Genomic DNA, 18,981 nt, shown 5'->3' with positions numbered 1-18,981 from the left:
GGAGATTTTACGAAATTCGTTAAGGACTATGTGGGCATTGATTAAGGAATGTGACGGGGAGGTTAGGAATAAAATAACATCGTCGGCAAATACGTTTATTTTATGAGTATGATTGGGGAAAGAGAAACCTGTGATATTTGGGTGGGATCTAATTTTTTCCGCTAGGGGCTCCATAAGAAGGTTGGAAATAAAAGGGGAGAGGGGGCACCCCTGTCTAGTCCCGTTGGAGATTGTAAAGGATCGCGATAGTGTATTGGATGTGTATACTTGTGCGGAAGGTGAGGAGTATAAGGCTAATATGGCTGACAATATAGGTCCCCCAAGGCCAAACTTTTTAAGGGTATGGACCATGTATTCCCAGTGTATCCTGTCAAACGCCTTCTCCACATCCAAAGATAGGAGCAGAGAAGGCGTCCGACAGGAATTTTTACAGTGGAGGATATCCACCACCCTGCGAGTTGCGTCCGATGGCTGCCTACCAGGTGTGAAACCCGATTGGTCAGGATTAAATTTTAAAAGAGGAATAAGCTGGGCTAGTCTCTGGGCAATTATTTTAGCGTATAATTTAACATCTGTATTTAAAAGAGAAATCGGACGGAAATTGGTGGGTTCATCAGGGCTTTTCCCCGGTTTGGGTATAGTGACAATGTATGCTTTAAGCATTTCAGGGGGGGAACGAAAATGTCTGTATTGCATGAGTAAATGTATCTTTTAGAGGAGACACTAGAGTGGAGGCAAATGTTTTGTAATAATCATTGGGTAGCCCATCTGGGCCTGGGGATTTGCCAATCGGTTGAGAGTGGATTGCTTTCTGTATTTCTAGTGGTGAGATTGGTGCATTTAAAGATTGTAGTTGTTCCCGGGAAAGGGCCGGGAGAGCTATCTCCTCCAAAAAACCTTATATGTCTGATTCTGAGGGTTGATAGGTGTTTCCATCCTGCTGGAGGTTGTACAGGGTAGAATAATAATTAGCGAAGGCATCAGCAATACCCTTAGGATCAATGATCCTGCCGTTGCCCACAGAGCATTTAATATAAGGGATTCTGGTACGGGCTCTGTGTTCTTTTAAAATATAGGCCAGTAATTTACTTGCTCTATTGCCCAGAGCATAATGATTAAACCTTAATAGCTGCGATATATTTATCATAGCGTTCTAAAAGCATACATCTAAGATCACAACGAAGTTTGGTCAATTTATCTGCCAGAGAAACCATGGGTGCGACCTTATTCTGGATTTCAAGTGATTTAATCTCTTGTAATAGGAGATCTAGTTGTTTATTTTTTTGTTTATTAATTCTCGAATTTAGTTGTATCATTATGCCCCTTATGTATGCCTTATGGGCACACCACAGAACTGACGGGTCAGAGACTGAGGATGAATTAATTTCAAAATATTCCTTTAATTTGTTTGATATGAAGGTCGCATGTTCGGGTACACTGAGCAGATTAGAATTGGCCCTCCACACAAAATCTCCCAAATAAGCGTTCCCCCTCCGCCACCGCGACTGACACTGTAGCATGGTCAGACCATGAGATGTCGTGGATGGTGGAGGAGGACAGCTGTTGCAATAAAACTCTATCTACTAAAATCATGTCAATACGAGAGTAGGAATTATGTCTGGCATTATGTGGAATGAAAAGTCCCTTTCTCCTGGGTGCTGACACCTCCAGGCGTCGTAGAGCTCTTCCGAATGAAAGAGCGTTTGTAGGGAAGACAAAGGGCGTCTGGACTTAGTGGTAGTGTCGATTGCATAGTCTGCGGTAAGATTGAAATCTCCAAAAACCACCAAGGGCCCTTTCTTAACAGTGGATATGCTCTTTAATAGCCATTTTAGGAAACACATCTGGTGGGAGTTTGGAGCATAGAGACAAACGATCGTGTAGGTTTTGTTATTTATATCTCCTATTAAGATCAAATACCTCCCTTCCTACCAAATACCTCCCTACCTCCCTTCCTTATCCGGGATTGTCTCCAGTTCTTTAAAAGAAACAGTATCTCTAATGGCGATGGCAACTCCTCTGGTTTTTTGTGCAGCAGAAGCAAAAAAGATTTGGGGATATCTGGGATGTTTTAATCGAAACTGATCAGATGGTAGCAGATGGGACTCCTGGATGCATAAAATATCAGCCTGCAGTTTCAGAGCTTCCTTCCATAGAGCAGTTCTTTCCACAGGGTGATTTAAGCCGTAAGTGTTAAAAGAGATTATGTTCAACATTTTACCTTACTATCGGATGATAGGTAGTTGCGTTCGTATTGGACGTGACTGGACTGTCACATCATGGGGACTGGTAATACATCATCGCCTCCCGGAAGCGATTCGATGTGCCGATGCCATTCAATGTGCTGATGCGATTCGATATGCTGGGGTGATGCAATGTGCTTTGGGAGATGCGATGTGCTTTGGGAGTTGCGATGGGGAGATGCGATTCTATGTCCTGGGAGCAAAGTGATGCAATGTGCTGGGGCGATGTGATTCGATGTGTTGCGGGTGATGCAATGTACTTTGGGAGATGCGATGCGCTGGGGGTGATTCGATGTGCTGGGGAGATGTGATTCGATGTGCTGGGGGAGATGCGATTCGATATGCTGGGGGAGATGCAATTCGATGTGATGCCATGTGCTGGGGGGCGATGCGATGTGCTGGGGTGATGCGATTCGATGTGATGTGCTGGGGGCGATTCTATGTTCTGGGGAGATGTGATGCGATTGGGCGAAGGGATTCGAGGTGTTGGGGTGAAGCGATTCGATGTGCTGATACGATTCGATGTGTTGGGGGTGATGCAATGTGCTTTGGGCGATGCAATGTGCTTTGGGCAATGCGTTGTGCTGGGGGTGATTTAATGTGCTGGGGGAGTTGCGATTCGATGTGCCGGGGGAGATGCGATTCTATGTGCTGGGGGAGATGCGATTCTATGTGCTGGGGGCAATGTGATGTGATATGCTGGGGGCCCTGCGATGTGCTGGGACGATGTGATTCAATGTGATGTGCTGTGGGCGATGCGATGTGCTTTGGGGAGAGTTGATGTTCTGGGGAGATGCGATGCGATTGGGCGATGGGATTCGATGTGCTGATGCGATTCGATGTTTTGGGGGTGATGCAATGTTCTTTGGGCGATGCGATGTGCTGGGGAGATGCGATTCGATGTGCTGGGGCCAATGTGATGTGCTGGGGCGATTCGATGTGCTGGGGTGATGCAATGTGCTGGGGTGATGCAATGTGCTGGGGGTTATGCGATTCGATGTTCTGGGGAGATGCGATTCGATGTGCTGGGGCGATGCGATGTGCTTGGGTGATGCGTTTCGATGCGTTGCGTGGAGGAACGTGACTGGAATGCAGAGTCCTGACCTCAACCCAATAGAACACCTTTGGGGTGAAATAGAGTGAAGGCTGCGAGATGGGCCTTTCTCGTCCAACATCAGTGCCTGACCTCACAAATGTACTATTGGAAGAATGGTCAAATATTCCCATAGACACACTCCTAAACCTTGTAGACAGCCTTCCCAGAATAGTTGAAGCTGTTATAACTGCAAAGAGTGTGGCAACTAAATATTGAACCCTATGGATGAAGACTGATATTCCATTAAAGTTTATGTGTGTTCGTGTGTAAAGGCAGGTGTCCCAATACTTTTGACAATATAGTGTATGTGGAAGGGGGCACTCTGCCACACTCTGATGCAAGGGGGCGATACTCTGCTATAAAGTGGGACTCTGATGTAAGGTGTTGTGGGTGATGCAATGGGCTTTGGGGCGATTCGATGTTCTGGGGAGATGTGATTGGGCGATGGGATTCAATGTGTTGGGGCGAAGCGATTCGATGTGCTGATGCGATTCGATGTGATGCGATGTGCTGCGATGTGCTGGGGGCGATGCGATGTGATGTGCTGGGGGCGATTCGATGTTCTGGGGATATGTGATGCGATTGGGCGATGGGATTCTAGGTGTTGGGGTGAAGCGATTCGATGTGCTGATGCAATTCGATGTGTTGGGGGTGATGCAATGTGCTATGGGCGTTGCGATGTGCTGGGGGTGATTCGATGTGCTGGGGAGATGTGATTCGATGTGCTGGGGGAGATGCAATTCGATGTGCTGGGGGTGAAGCGATTCGATGTGCTGGGGGAGATGCGATTCTATGTGCTGGGAGCAATGTGATGTGCTGGGGCGATGCGATTCGATTTGATGTGCTGGGGGCGATGCGATTCGATGTGTTGCGGGTGATGCAATGTACTTTGGGAGATGCGATGCGCTGGGGGTGATTCGATGTGCTGGGGAGATGCGATTCGATGTGCTGGGGGGAGATGCAATTCGATGTGATGACATGTGCTGGGGGCGATGCGATGTGCTGGGGTGATGCGATTCGATGTGATGTGCTGGGGGCGATTCGATGTTCTGCGTTTGGGCGATGGGATTCGAGGTGTTGGGGTGAAGCGATTCGATGTGCTGATGCGATTCGATGTGTTGGGGGTGATGCAATGTGCTTTGGGCGATGCAATGTGCTTTGGGCGATGCGTTGTGCTGGGGGTGATTCAATGTGCTGGGGGAGTTGCGATTCGATTTGCTGGGGGAGATGTGATTCTATGTGCTGGGGAGATGCAATTCTATGTGCTGGGGGCAATGTGATGTGATATGCTGGGGGCGATGCGATGTGCTGGGGCGATGTGATTCAATGTGATGTGCTGTGGGGGCGATGCGATTTGATGTGTTGCGGGTGATGCAATGTGTTTTGGGGAGATGCGATGTGCTGGGGGTTATGCGTTTCGAAGTTCTGGGGAGATGCGATTCGATGTGCTGGGGCGATGCGATGTGCTGGGGTGATGCGTTTCAATGCGATGTGGTGTGGCAAGGCAATTCGATGTGCTGATGTGATTCGATGTGTTGGGGGTGATGCAATGTGCTTAGGGCGAATTGATGTGCTGGGGCGATTCGATGTGCTGGGAAAGATGCAATGTGCTGGGGGAGATGCGATTCGATTTGCTGGGGAGATGTGATGTGCTGGGGGCGATGAGATGTGCTGGGGCTATGCGATTCGATGTGCTGATGCAATTCGAAGTGTTGGGGGTGATGCAATGTGCTGGGGTGATGCGATTCGATGTTTTGGGGGAGATGCGATTCGATGTGCTGGGGCGATTCAATGCGATGTGCTTGGGTGATGCGATTCGATGCGATGGGTGATGCGATTTGATGTGCTGGGGCGATGCGATGTGCTTGGGCAATGCGTTTTGATGCTATGTGGTGGGGCCAACCGATTTGATGTGCTGATGTGATTCGATGTTTTGGGGGTAATGCAATGTGCTTTGGGCGATTCGAATGTGCTGGGGCGATTCGATGTGCTGGGAGATGCAATGTGCTGGGGGAGATGCGTTTCGATTTGCTGGGGCAATGCAATTCGATGTGATGATGCAATTCGAAGTGTTGGGGGTGATACAATGTGCTGGGGTGATGTGATTCGATGTTCTGGGGAGATGCAATTTGATGTGCTGGGGCGATTCAATGCGATGTGCTTGGGTGATGTGATTTGATACGATGTGTTGGGGGCGGCGCGATTCGATGTTCTGATGCGATTTGATGTGTTGGGGTGATGCAATGTGCTGGGGGCGATTCGATGTGCTGGGGGAGATGCGATTCGATGTTCTGGGGAGATGCGATTCGATGTGCTGAGGCGATGCGATGTGCTGAGGCGATGCGATGTGCTTGGGCTATGCATTTCTATGCGATATGGTGGGGCGAAGCGATTCGATGTGCTGATGCGATTCGATGTGTTGTAGGTGATGCAATGTGCTTTGGGCATTTCGATGCGCTGGGGGTGATGCAATGTGCTGGGGGAGATGCAATGTGATGGGGGTGATGCGATTCGATTTGCTGGGGTGATGAGATGTGCTGGGGCGATGCGATTCGATGTGCTGATGCAATTCGAAGTGTTGGGGGTGATGCAATGTGCTGGGGGTGATGCGATTCGATGTTCTGGGGGAGATGCGATTCAATGTGCTGGGGCGATTCAATGCGATGTGCTTGGGTGATGCGATTGGATGCGATCTGTTGGGGGCGACGCGTTTCGATGTTCTGATCCGATTTGATGTGTCGGGGGTGATGCAATGTGCTTTGGGCGACGCGATGAGAAGTGTTGGGGGAGATGCGATTCGATGTGCTGGGGGCGTTGTGATGCAATGTGCTGGGGCGATGCGATTTTACGGGGAGGGGGATCGATGTGCTGGGGGAATATTTTCTTATTTTTAACCCGATTATCTATGTAACATAGAGAAAGTTGTTTGTGCAAATAGTTGTAAATAAGCAGTTTTTTTTTTTTAAATACTCCCACCATCCCATCTAAGGCCCCATTCACACATGCGGACATTATGTGCGTATTTCATCCATCCGTTTACGGATGAAGTACGGACATACATGCATTCCTATGGGATAGCGGGTGTCGGCGGATGAACATCCGCAAACACCCGATATCGTCCGCCTCCGCAATTGTCCGATTCTGCAGACGGAGGAAAATCCTATTTTTCTATCCGTCTGCAGAGCGGATCGGATGAACACGGACAGACGGTCCGTTCTCATCCGATCCCCCGTAGAGGAGAGCGGAGAGCTGACAGGGCGGTCCCTGCACAGTGTGCTGGGACCGCCCTGTTATCCTCCGGCTCAGCGGGGACAACAGAGCGATCCCCGCAGAGCAAGCGGATCATCACGGGGCGGATCATTACTGATCCATCCCGTGTGAAAGGGGCCTAACACCAAAACACAAGCACCATTTTTCAAAATTAATATGCACAGTTTGAACTTCATAAAGTCGTCTTCAATACGTCTAGATGCATAAATGAATTGTGTTTCTGAGATTATTATTTTTTTAATTATTTTTTTTTCTTTTTAAATGAAAAGCTGTACAGAAAAATGTATCAACTGAGTGTAGATATGTGTGTGTATATATGTACAGAACACGATGTATATATAGTGTGTGTTTCTTGAATAATATTCCTTGTACATGCAGTATATTTACTGGTTCCTGGAGGGAGGAGGGGTTTGCATAGATATGGGTGGCAACTTCCTCTAACACTGCCGTTGCCATGGAAACCTGACCTGAAACTTATTACACCGCTTGTGCAGCATTGAGCATGTGCGAGATCTGCAAGGCTGAAATCCAAGAAGAAATACAGTCTGGCTTCAGATGCCCACACTAAAGATGGCCACAGTCTGCTGCTAGTTTATAAACTTTCAAAATGCTGTATTAACCTAACAAAACGGACCTTAGTTTACAGACCAACTTTACTGAATACATTATTAAGCTTGTGTATTATAGGGTTATTTTTATTTAAAAAGTGTAATTTTGGCCGGAGCACCACTTTAACCACTTGCTTACTAGGCACTTAAACCCCCCTCCTGCCCAGACCAATTTTCAAGCTTTCAGCGCTGATGCACGTTGAATGACAATTGCGCGGTCATACAACACGCTGAGGTTCACTGCCCAAGGGAAACACGGCCTCTTCGGCCAGTACGGCAGAATAGCGATCACTCTGACTGGCTCCATCGATAATCTGATTAAAAACTTTGCGATCAAGGGTCTGGGGGGAAACGCATACGCGGTCTCGCATCGCCACGGACTCGAGAGGGCATCTACTGCTTCTGCACGGGGATGAGGCAGACGGGATGGAAATCTCGGCAGCTTCGCATTCATTGGAGAAGCAAAGAGATCTATTTCTGGTGGCTTCTGCAGACTCATGATCCAACTGAACTCTGATGGGTGCACTGCCCACTCGTTGCTGTCTGGAAAACAACTTGATAGGCGATCCGCCTGCTGATTCAAACGGCCCGGAAGGTAAACTGCCTTTAAATCCAACAAATTTCTTTCTGCCCATAACATAATGGGCTCTACTTCCTTTAATAATGTGATGCTGTGCGTTCACCCCTGCCGTTATATATATGAAACTGCTGCTCTGTTGTCTAGCCGCAATAGCACTTGTTTCTGCCGTAGATGTTCTTTTAGACTCAGCAGAGCCAAGTACACTGCTCGCAGCTCTAAGACGTTGGAGACTACCCCCGCCACAGGGACGTCCCATTTCCCTTGCACTGCCAGGTGATCTCAGGCGATTCGATGTTCTGATGTGATTTGATGTGTCGGGGGTGATGCAATGTGCTTTGGGCGATGCGATGAGAAGTGTTGGGGGAGATGCGATTCGATGTGCTGGGGGCGTTGTGATGCAATGTGCTGGGGGGATGCGATTTTACCGGGAGGGGGGCGATGCGATGTGCTGGGGGAATATTTTCTTATTTTTAACCCGATTATCTATGTAACATAGAGAAAGTTGTTTGTGCAAATAGTTGTAAATAAGCAGTTTTTTTAAATACTCCCACCATCCCATCTAAGGCCCCATTCACACATGCGGACATTATGTGCGTATTTCATCCATCCGTTTGCGGATGAAGTACGGACATACATGCATTCCTATAGGATAGCGGGTGTCGGCAGATAAACATCCGCAAACACCCGATATCGTCCGCCTCCGCAATTGTCCGATTCTGCAGACGGAGGAAAATCCTATTTTTCTATTTGTCTGCAGAGCGGTTTGGATGAACACGGACAGACGATCCCCCATAGAGGAGAGCGGAGAGCTGACAGGGCGGTCCATGCACAGTGTGCTGGGACCGCCCTGTTATCCTCCGGCTCAGCAGGGACAACAGAGCGATCCCCGCTGAGTAAGCGGATCATCACGGGGCGGATCATTACTGATCCATCCCGTGTGAAAGTGGCCTAACACCAAAACACAAGCACAATTTTTCAAAATTAATATGCACAGTTTGAACTTCATAAAGTCGTCTTCAATACGTCTAGATGCATAAATGAATTGTGTTGCTGAGATTATTATTTTTTTAATTATTTTTTTTTTCTTTTTAAATGAAAAGCTGTACAGAAAAAAGTATCAGCTGAGTGTAGATATGTGTGTGTATATATGTACAGAACATGATATATATATAGTGTGTGTGTGTGTGTTTCTTGAATAATATTCCTTGTACATGCAGTATATTTACTGGTTCCTGGAGGGAGGAGGGGTTTGCATAGATATGTGTGGCAACTTCCTCTAACACTGCCGTTGCCATGGAAACCTGACCTGAAACTTATTACACTGCTTGTGCAGCATTGAGCATGTGCGAGATCTGCAAGGCTGAAATCCAGGAAGAAATACAGTCTGGCTTCAGATGCCCACACTTCAGATGGTCACAGTCTGCTGCTAGTTTATAAACTTTCAAAATGCTGTAATAACCTAACAAAACAGACCTTAGTTTACAGACCAACTTTACTGAATACATTAAGCTTGTGTATTATAGGGGTATTTTTATTTAAAAAGTGTAATTTTGGCCTGAGCACCACTTTAACCACTTGCTTACTGGGCACTTAAACCCCCCTCCTGCCCAGACCAATTTTCAGCTTTCAGCGCTGATGCACTTTGAATGACAATTGCGCGGTCATACAACACCATACCCAAATGAAATTTTTATCATTTTTTTCCCACAAATAGAGCTTTCTTTTGGTGGTATTTAATTACAGCTGGGAGTTTTATTTTTTACTAAACAAACCAAAAAAAGATGCAAAAAAAAATAATCATGTTTAATAGTTTGTTATAAAATTTTGCAAACAGGTCATTTTTCTCCTTCATTGAAGTGCACTGATGAGGCGGCACTGGTGGGCACTGATAGGCTGCACTGGTGGGCACTGATAGGCATAGTTAAGGCGGCACTAATAGGCACAGATAAAGTGGCACCGATAGGCACAGATAAGGCAGTACTGATGGGCACAGATAAGGCGGCACTGATGGGCAAAGATGGGCACAGATCTGTGGCACTAATAGGTACCACTGATATATGGGACTGATGGGCACTGATAAGTGGCACTGATAGGTGGCACTGATGGGTGACACTGATGGGCACGGATATGTGGCACTGAAGTGCAGCACCGTTGTTGAGGCAGATTGTGGGCACTGATGGGTGGCACTGTGGGCACTGATGTGTGGCACTGTGGGCACTACTGGGTGGCACTATGGGCACTGCTGGGTGGCACTATGGGCACTGATGGGGGGCACTTTTTTATTACAGAGGTGGCACTGGCAGGGGGCAGGTGGGTACTGGTAAGCTGGCCGTGATCGGGACTGATGTCCCGATCGCGGCCGCCGGTGATCGGCTCTTTTTTTTCTCCTCGCGCTGTCAGCGCGAGGAGGAAAGATAGCCGATTACCGGCTTCGTTGTATCACATGATCAGCTGTCATTGGCTGACAGCTGATCACGTGGTAAGAGGTCGGGATCGACCCCTTGCTCGGATCCGTGATCAGACGAGTCTCGTAGACTCGCCGATCACAGAGCGCGCCACGCGTGCCCCTCAGGGGGCGCGCAGGCCGCTCGTGCATGGGACGACGTCAATAGACATCGTCCTGGCAAAGGAGGTCCGCGCTGTTGCCGTCATTTGGCTATAGCGCGGGTCTCTACTGGTTAAACTGAGCCGCAGATCTAAACCATTGTGCAGAAACTCCAAAACTACTGAGGTGGACGGAGTGGTGGGGTCACACTGCTTACTTTCTGCAAATGTTTTAAATGTATTCCATATTTTAGAATAGATAAAGTTCGTGGAAGGTTTCCTAGCCTTTAGGAGAGTAGAAATCACCACCACTGAGAATCCTAATGAAATTCTGCCGCTCAAGATCCAAAGATGTAGATTCAGTTGGTGAGGAGCTGGGTGCACCAATTTCCCCTGTGAGAGAAGCTGCGGGAACACTGGGATCTTGACCGGCGGGGACTACGCTGAGGTTCACTGCCCAAGGGAACCACGGCCTCTTCGGCCAGTACGGCAGAATAGCTATCACTCTGACTGGCTCCATCGATAATCTGATTAAAAACTTTGCGATCAAGGGTCTGGGGGGAAACGCATATGCGGTCTCGCATCGCCACGGACTCGAGAGGGCATCTACTGCTTCTGCACGGGGATGAGGCAGACGGGATGGAAATCTCGGCAGCTTCACATTCATTGGAGAAGCAAAGAGATCTATTTCTAGTGGCTTCTGCAGACTCATGATCCAACTAAACTCTGATGGGTGCACTGCCCACTCGTTGCTGTCTGGAAAACAACGTGATAGGCGATCCGCCTGCTGGTTCAAACGGCCCGGAAGGTAAACTGCCTTTAAATCCAACAAATTTCTTTCCGCCCATAACATAATGGGCTCTACTTCCTTTAATAATGTGATGCTGTGCGTTCACCCCTGCCGTTATATATATGAAACTGCTGCTCTGTTGTCTAGCCGCAATAGCACTTGTTTCTGCCATAGATGTTATTTTAGACTCAGCAGAGCTAAGTACACTGCTCGCAGCTCTAAGACATTGGAGACTACTCCCGCCACAGGGACGTCCCATTTCCCTTGCACTACCAGGTGATCTCAGGCGATTCGATGTTCTGATGTGATTTGATGTGTCGGGGGTGATGCAATGTGCTTTGGGCGATGCGATGAGAAGTGTTGGGGGAGATGCGATTTGATGTGCTGGGGGCGTTGTGATGCAATGTGCTGGGGCGATGCGATTTTACTGGGAGGGGGGCGATGCGATGTGCTGGGGGAATATTTTCTTATTTTTAACCCGATTATCTATGTAACATAGAGAAAGTTGTTTGTGCAAATAGTTGTAAATAAGCAGTTTTTTTAAATACTCCCACCATCCCATCTAAGGCCCCATTCACACATGCGGACATTATGTGCGTATTTCATCCATCCGTTTGCGGATGAAGTACGGACATACATGCATTCCTATGGGATAGCGGGTGTCGGCGGATGAACATCCGCAAACACCCGATATCTTTCGCCTCCGCAATTGTCCGATTCTGCAGACGGAGGAAAATCCTATTTTTCTATCCGTCTGCAGAGCGGATCGGATGAACACGGACAGACGGTCCGTGCTCATCCGATCCCCCGTAGAGGAGAGCGGAGAGCTGACAGGGCGGTCCCTGCACAGTGTGCTGGGACCGCCCTGTTATCCTCCGGCTCAGCGGGGACAACAGAGCGATCCCCGCAGAGCAAGCGGATCATCACGGGGTGGATCATTACTGATCCATCCCGTGTGAAAGGGGCCTAACACCAAAACACAAGCACCATTTTTCAAAATTAATATGCACAGTTTGAACTTCATAAAGTCGTCTTCAATACGTCTAGATGCATAAATGAATTGTGTTGCTGAGATTATTATTTTTTTAATTATTTTTTTTTCTTTTTAAATGAAAAGCAGTACAGAAAAAAGTATCAACTGAGTGTAGATATGTGTGTGTATATATGTACAGAACACGATGTATATATATTGTGTGTTTCCTGAATAATATTCCTTGTACATGCAGTATATTTACTGGTTCCTGGAGGGAGGAGGGGTTTGCATAGATATGGGTGGCAACTTCCTCTAACACTGCCGTTGCCATGGAAACCTGACCTGAAACTTATTACACTGCTTGTGCAGCATTGAGCATGTGCGAGATCTGCAAGGCTGAAATCCAGGAAGAAATACGGTCTGGCTTCAGATGCCCACACTTAAGATGGCCACAGTCTGCTGCTAGTTTATAAACTTTCAAAATGCTGTATTAACCATTAAACTTTACTGAATACATTAAGCTTGTGTATTATAGGGGTATTTTTATTTAAAAAGTGTAATTTTGGCCTGAGCACCACTTTAACCACTTGCTTACTGGGCACTTAAACCCCCCTCCTGCCCAGACCAATTTTCAGCTTTCAGCGCTGATGCACTTTGAATGACAATTGTGCGGTCATACAACACCGTACCCAAATGAAATTTTTATCATTTTTTTCCCACAAAAAGAGCTTTCTCTTGGTGGTATTTAATTACAGCTGGGAGTTTTATTTTTTGCTAAACAAACAAAAAAAGATGCAAAAAAAAATAAAAATCATGTTTAATAGTTTGTTATAAAATTTTGCAAACAGGTAATTTTTCTCCTTCATTGAAGTGCACTGATGAGGCAGCACTGGTGGGCACTGATAGGCTGCACTGGTGGGCACTGATATGCATAGTTAAGGCGGCACTAATAGGCACAGATAAAGTGGCACCGATAGGCACAGATAAGGCAGTACTGATGGGCACAGATAAGGAGGCACTGATGGGCAAAGATGGGCACAGATAAGATGGCACGGATGGGTGGCACGGATATAGGTTTGAGGCACTGCTATTCAAGTCATTGTTGCTGCAGATTGTCTTTTGTCAGGGCTGAGAGAGGGACAGGACGCTGTGTGCAGCAGGGACAGTCAGTTTAATCATTAGCTGTTACTATTAGGTCCACAAAAGTCCTTTTCAGGACTGGTATGGTAAAGTAGTAAAGGATATAGTTTTGAGTGCTATTCAAGTTATTGTTGCAGGAGCCTGTGTTTTGTCAGTTTAAATAGGGACAGGCAGGAAGCTGTGTGTGGCAGTGAGGAACAGTCAGTTTAATCAGTAGCTGTTACTATTAGGTCCACAAAGGATCTTTTCAGGACTGGTATGGTAATAGGCTTATACACGTATAATATTTTTTCTTCCAAATATAGAAAGAATATTATACTTGACTGCTGCCCTTCTGCTGCAGTAGTCCTTTATGAGTATAGGGACTGAGGTACAGTCTGCTAATCACAACCTACTATTTGCACAAAGGTCCTTCTAAGGACTGGTAAGGTATAGCGTAATACAGTATATAAGGTTGAGTGAGGTACAGTCTGCTAATCCTTAAGGACTGGTATAGGTCCACAATATATAGGGTTGAGGTGCACTACTGCTGACTGCTGCCCTATTCTTCAGCAGTCCTTTATGAGTATAGGGACTGAGGTACAGTCTACTAATCACAACCTACTAGTTCCACAAAGGTCCTTATAAGGACTGGTATGGTATAGTGTACTACAGTATATAGGGTTCAGTAAGGTACAGTCTGCTAATCACAACCTAAAAAGCACACCGTACTATATGCCCGTACCCTCCTGTTTGAAGAGGTTGAGCGGTGTCCTATTTTTGGGGCCCAGCAGCAAGTTGCTGGTATCAGTGCTGCTGTTAGTGCTCTCTATCTCGGTGCTGGTGTCAGTGCTCTATATCACGGTGCTGGTGATCATCTCCTGCACCTCTTCTTTGCCTACCCTGACCTTCCCTCGCCTCCATTGTCTCAAGAGTCCTGAATTGTCAGAATTTCACATATAACACATGTATGAGGTGAATCTGGGATCGACAACTACAAGCATTCTTTTTTTATATGTGAAATTCTGACAATTCAGGACTCTTGAGACAATGGAGGCGAGGGAAGGTCAGGGTAGGCAAAGAAGAGGGTGCAGGAGATGATCACCAGCACCGTGATATAGAGCACTGACACCTGCACCGTGATAGAGCGATATGACACCAGCACCGTGACATAACACATGTATGAGGTGAATCTGGGATCGACAACTACAAGCATTCTTTTTTTATGTCACGGTGCTGGTGTCATATCGCTCTATCACGGTGCAGGTGTCAGTGCTCTATATCACGGTGCTGGTGATCATCTCCTGCACCCTCTTCTTTGCCTACCCTGACCTTCCCTCGCCTCCATTGTCTCAAGAGTCCTGAATTGTCAGATTTTCACATATAAAAAAAGAATGCTTGTAGTTATCGATCCCAGATTCACTGCACAAAGGTCCTTCTAAGGACTGGTAAGGTATAGCGTACTACAGTATATAGGGTTGAGTGAGGTACAGTCTGCTAATCCTTAAGGACTGGTATAGGTCCACAATATATAGGGTTGAGGTGCACTACTGCTGACTGCTGCCCTATTCTGCAGCAGTCCTTTATATGAGTATAGGGACTGAAGTACAGTCTGCTAATCACAACCTACTAGTTCCACAAAGGTCCTTCTAAGGACTGGTAAGGTATAGCGTACTACAATATATAGGGTTGAGTGAGGTACAGTCTGCTAATCCTTAAGGACTGGTATAGGTCCACAATATATAGGGTTGAGGTGCACTACTGGGTGGGACTTTAGAGACATGGATGTAAAGGAGAACCCTGTTGTGAATGTGGCAGTTATCCTTACTGCTGTACTCTGTTTTGTTTATTGCTTGCTCTTAATCCCTGTACTCTATACAATATGCATAGATATACTGTACATAGACCTGACCAAGGTGTTTATTGTCTAAACTGTTGCTGGTTTTAATTAAGTTCTTCTTTCATGTAAGCTCAGTCCATACATCAGAATGTTTCTTTGTGCTCAACCAGTGGGTTGAACAAAAATGGCTTGATTTTTTTTCCCCCCATTACCATGTAGCACTAACCCCTGAAGGAGCTGCTGGTTTTATTTGCACCTGCACTTTGCTAATGAACCCCCCTTGACTTGACTCAGTCCCCTTGACACAGCTGTGGTGCAATATGAATGTGTAATGAAATGGTGAGAGGTAACGCCACAATACAATATAATATACCTGTATTATTACCAGGACACCCGATGGCTCCACCTGCTGAGAGAAAACAATACTCCACACAATTGAAGTACTTAACCATAAATATACTTTACTGTAATTATGATAAACAGGTGGTTAGAATAATTGTACTGTCATCCTAACGTAAAATGACAGAACAATGAATGCAAAACAACAATTTTACAAGGTGAAACCACAAGGGAGCTCCCCCTACTTTAATAGCTAGTTGCAAGATCTTGTTAATAGTAAACATTCTTTAATCTTCTTTTCTTCTGCTAGCTATGATGGTCCTTTATAATTTGTAATCCAAAGGATAAGGAAGTTAGGCTGATCTTAAAAGTACATTGCACCCCATACTCATTCACATAGGGTGGGGGGACGCTATCCGGGGGCCCCCTTATTAAAGGGGGCTCCCAGATTCCGATAAGCCCCCCGCCCGCAGACCCCGACAACCAACGGCCAGGGTTGTCGGGAAGAGGCCCTTGTCCTCATCAACATGGGTACAAGGTGCTTTGGGGTGCGGGGGCCGCGCCGTGCCGCCCCCCCTTCCCCAAGGCACCCCCCATGTTGAGCCTGGTATGGTTCAGGAGGGGGGGGGGGGGGCGCTCGTTCGTCCCCACCCCCTTTCCTGACCGGCCGGGCTGCGTGCTCGGATAGGGGTCTGGTATGGATTTTGAGGGGGACCCCATGCCTTTTTTTGGCGTAGGGGATTCCCCTTAAAATTCCTACCGGACCTAAGGGCCTGGTATGCCCCCGAGACATTATCGCCGCTCTCTCGCTCCTATAGGAAAATGGCGGCACCTACTATATATATATATATATATATATATATATATATATATATATATATATATATATATATATATATATATATATATATATATATATATATATATATATATATATATTTTTTTTTTTTTTAGCATAGACCCTAGCGAATAAATTGGTGATCGTTGAAATCATTTTTTTTGTCTCATGATATTTGCGCAGTGCTCTTTCAAACACATTTTTGGGGGGAAAAATACACTTTTATGAAAAAAAAACCCCATAAAGTTAGCCAAATTTTTTTCTATAATGTAAAAGATGATGTTATGCCAAGTAAATAGATAGTTAATGTCAATGTCATGCTTGTGAACATTACTGGAATGACGACAAACTAAGGAACTTAATAAATCTCCATAGACAGCGCTTTTAAAAATAATGTAACGGTTACCAGGTTAAAGTTACAGAGGAGATCTAGTTTGTGGCAATACCTTATGTGTGATTTGAACACCATTTATATATGAGGTGTGACTTACGTAAGCGTTTTCTTTGCTGCGCAAGCATGCGAAGATGGGAGGGGGGTGCTTTAAAAAAAAATCTTTTTTTTTCTTTTTTTGCATTGTCCCTTTAAAAAAAAAAAATCTGATCACTTTTGTCCACTCTCAACCCTCTTGACAAACGTCAAGATGATCACCTCAGCAAACAAGCAGAAAAATTAAATCTGGTCGTCTACACAAACAACATATTACAAAAAAGCCTATGGCACCTGTTATTCCCAGGCGGTCTCCCATCCAGGTACTAACCAAGCCCGACCCTGCTTTGCATCCGAGATCAGACAAGATCAAGAGCATTCAGGGTGATGTGGCTGCAGGCGACCTTGCTGGCCACTCTCAACCCTCTTGACAAACGCCAAGATGGTCATTTCTGCAAATCAGTAGAAAAATATAACAGGTTGTCGACACCAACAACATATTAAAAAAAAAGCCTACGGCACCTGGTATTCCCAAGCGGTCTTCCATCCAGGTACTAACCAGGCCCGACACTGCTTAGCATTCGAGATCAGACGAGATAAGATAAGATCGGGAGCATTCAGGGTGATGTAGCCATAGGCGATCTTGCTGGCCACTCTCAACCCTCTTGACAAACGTCAAGATGATCAACCTTGGCAAACAAGCAGAAAAATAAAACAGGTCGTCTACACTAACAACATATTTAAAAAAAGCCTACGGCACCTGGTATTCCCAGGAGGTCTCCCATCCAAGCACTAAGCAGGCCCGACCCTGCTTAGCATCCGAGATCAGACGAGATCGTGCGCATTCAGGGTGATATTGAACCTAGAAGAAAATTCGATCGATTGATTGTGAAAGACCGGAGAATTTCAGATATACAGAAGTTGAAAGACGGTGGACAGCGGGAAAACTGACGAGTTTTATATTTGGTGAGTAGAAAAGTAATATGGAATTTGTAGATGTTTTAGCTGATGAAAGTACATTAGAATTTAAAGGTTTAGCGAAACAGGTTTCTGATGCTGTCATCAGTTGCTGTCAGTTTATCTGTTCATCACTCCCTACATTCCCTCTTTACCATCTTTACCTGCCTGGGAGGGCTAGCTGACCGATGCCTTTTGGATCTTGCTCTTTCCTTAGAATGCACATCGCATCGCCCAAAGCACATTGCATCACCCCAACACATCAAATCGCATCAGAACATCGAATCACATCACCCAAGCACATCGCATTGAATCGCCCCAGCACATCGATCCGCATCTCCCCCAGAACATCGAATCACATCACCCCAGCACATTGCATCACCCCCAACACTTCGAATTGCATCATCACATCGAATCGCATCGCCCCAGCAAATCGAATCGCATCTCCCCCAGCACATTGCATCTCCCAGCACATCTAATCGCCCCAGCACATCAAATCGCCCAAAGCACATTGCATCACCCCCAAAACATCGAATCACATCAGCACATCAAATCGCTTTGCCCCACCACATAGCATCAAAACGAATTGCCCAAGCACATCGCATCGCCCCAGCACATCGCATCGCCCCAGCACATCGCATCGCCCCAGCACATCGCATCGAATCGCATCACCCAAGCACATCGCATTGAATCGCTCCCAGCACATCAAATCGGATCTCCCCCAGAAAATCAAATCGCATCACCCCAGCACATTGCATCACCCCCAGCACTTCAAATTGCATCAGCACATCGAATCGCATAGCCCCAGCACATCTCATCGCCCCCAGCACATCACATCTCCCCAGCAAATCGAATCGCATCTCCCCCGCGCATTGCATCCCCCCCAGCACATCAAATCGCCCCAGCGCATCAAATCGCCCAAAGCACATTGCATCACCCCCAACACATCGAATCACATCAGCACATCAAATCGCTTTGCCCCACCACATTGCATCGAAACGCATTACCCAAGCACATCGCATCGCCCCAGCACATCGAATCGCATCTCCCTAGAACATCGAATTGCATAACCCCCAGCACATTGCATCACCCCTGCACATCGAATCGCCCCCAGCACATCACATTGGCCCCAGCACATCACATTGGCCCCAGCACATCGAATCGCATCTCCCCAGCACATCGCATCGCCCAAAGCACATTGCATCACCCCCAAAACATCGAATCGCATCAGCACATCGAATCGCTTCGCTCCAAAACACATCGAATCCCATCGCCCAATCGCATCTCCCCAGAACATCGACTCTCCCCAAAGCACATTGCATCACCCGCAACACATCAAATCGCATCGCCCACAGCA

General features: G+C 46.7%; 3 pseudogenes; all 3 read right to left on the bottom strand.

The window, feature by feature from the left end:
- Positions 1-16,949: 16,949 nt before the first annotated feature.
- Positions 16,950-17,068, bottom strand: LOC143958980 (5S ribosomal RNA; annotated as a pseudogene).
- Positions 17,069-17,177: 109 nt separating this feature from the next.
- LOC143958969 (5S ribosomal RNA) lies at positions 17,178-17,306 on the bottom strand (annotated as a pseudogene).
- A 109-nt stretch (positions 17,307-17,415) lies between these two features.
- LOC143958991 (5S ribosomal RNA) lies at positions 17,416-17,535 on the bottom strand (annotated as a pseudogene).
- Positions 17,536-18,981: the final 1,446 nt, after the last annotated feature.

Source organism: Lithobates pipiens, unplaced genomic scaffold (genome assembly GCF_037356315.1).
Source record: "Lithobates pipiens isolate NorthernLeopardFrog02 unplaced genomic scaffold, aLitPip1_a1.2 Scaffold_66, whole genome shotgun sequence".
NCBI lineage: Eukaryota > Metazoa > Chordata > Amphibia > Anura > Ranidae > Lithobates > Lithobates pipiens.
Note: the sequence above shows the minus strand (reverse complement) of the source record. Positions and strands in the feature narration are given on the sequence as shown.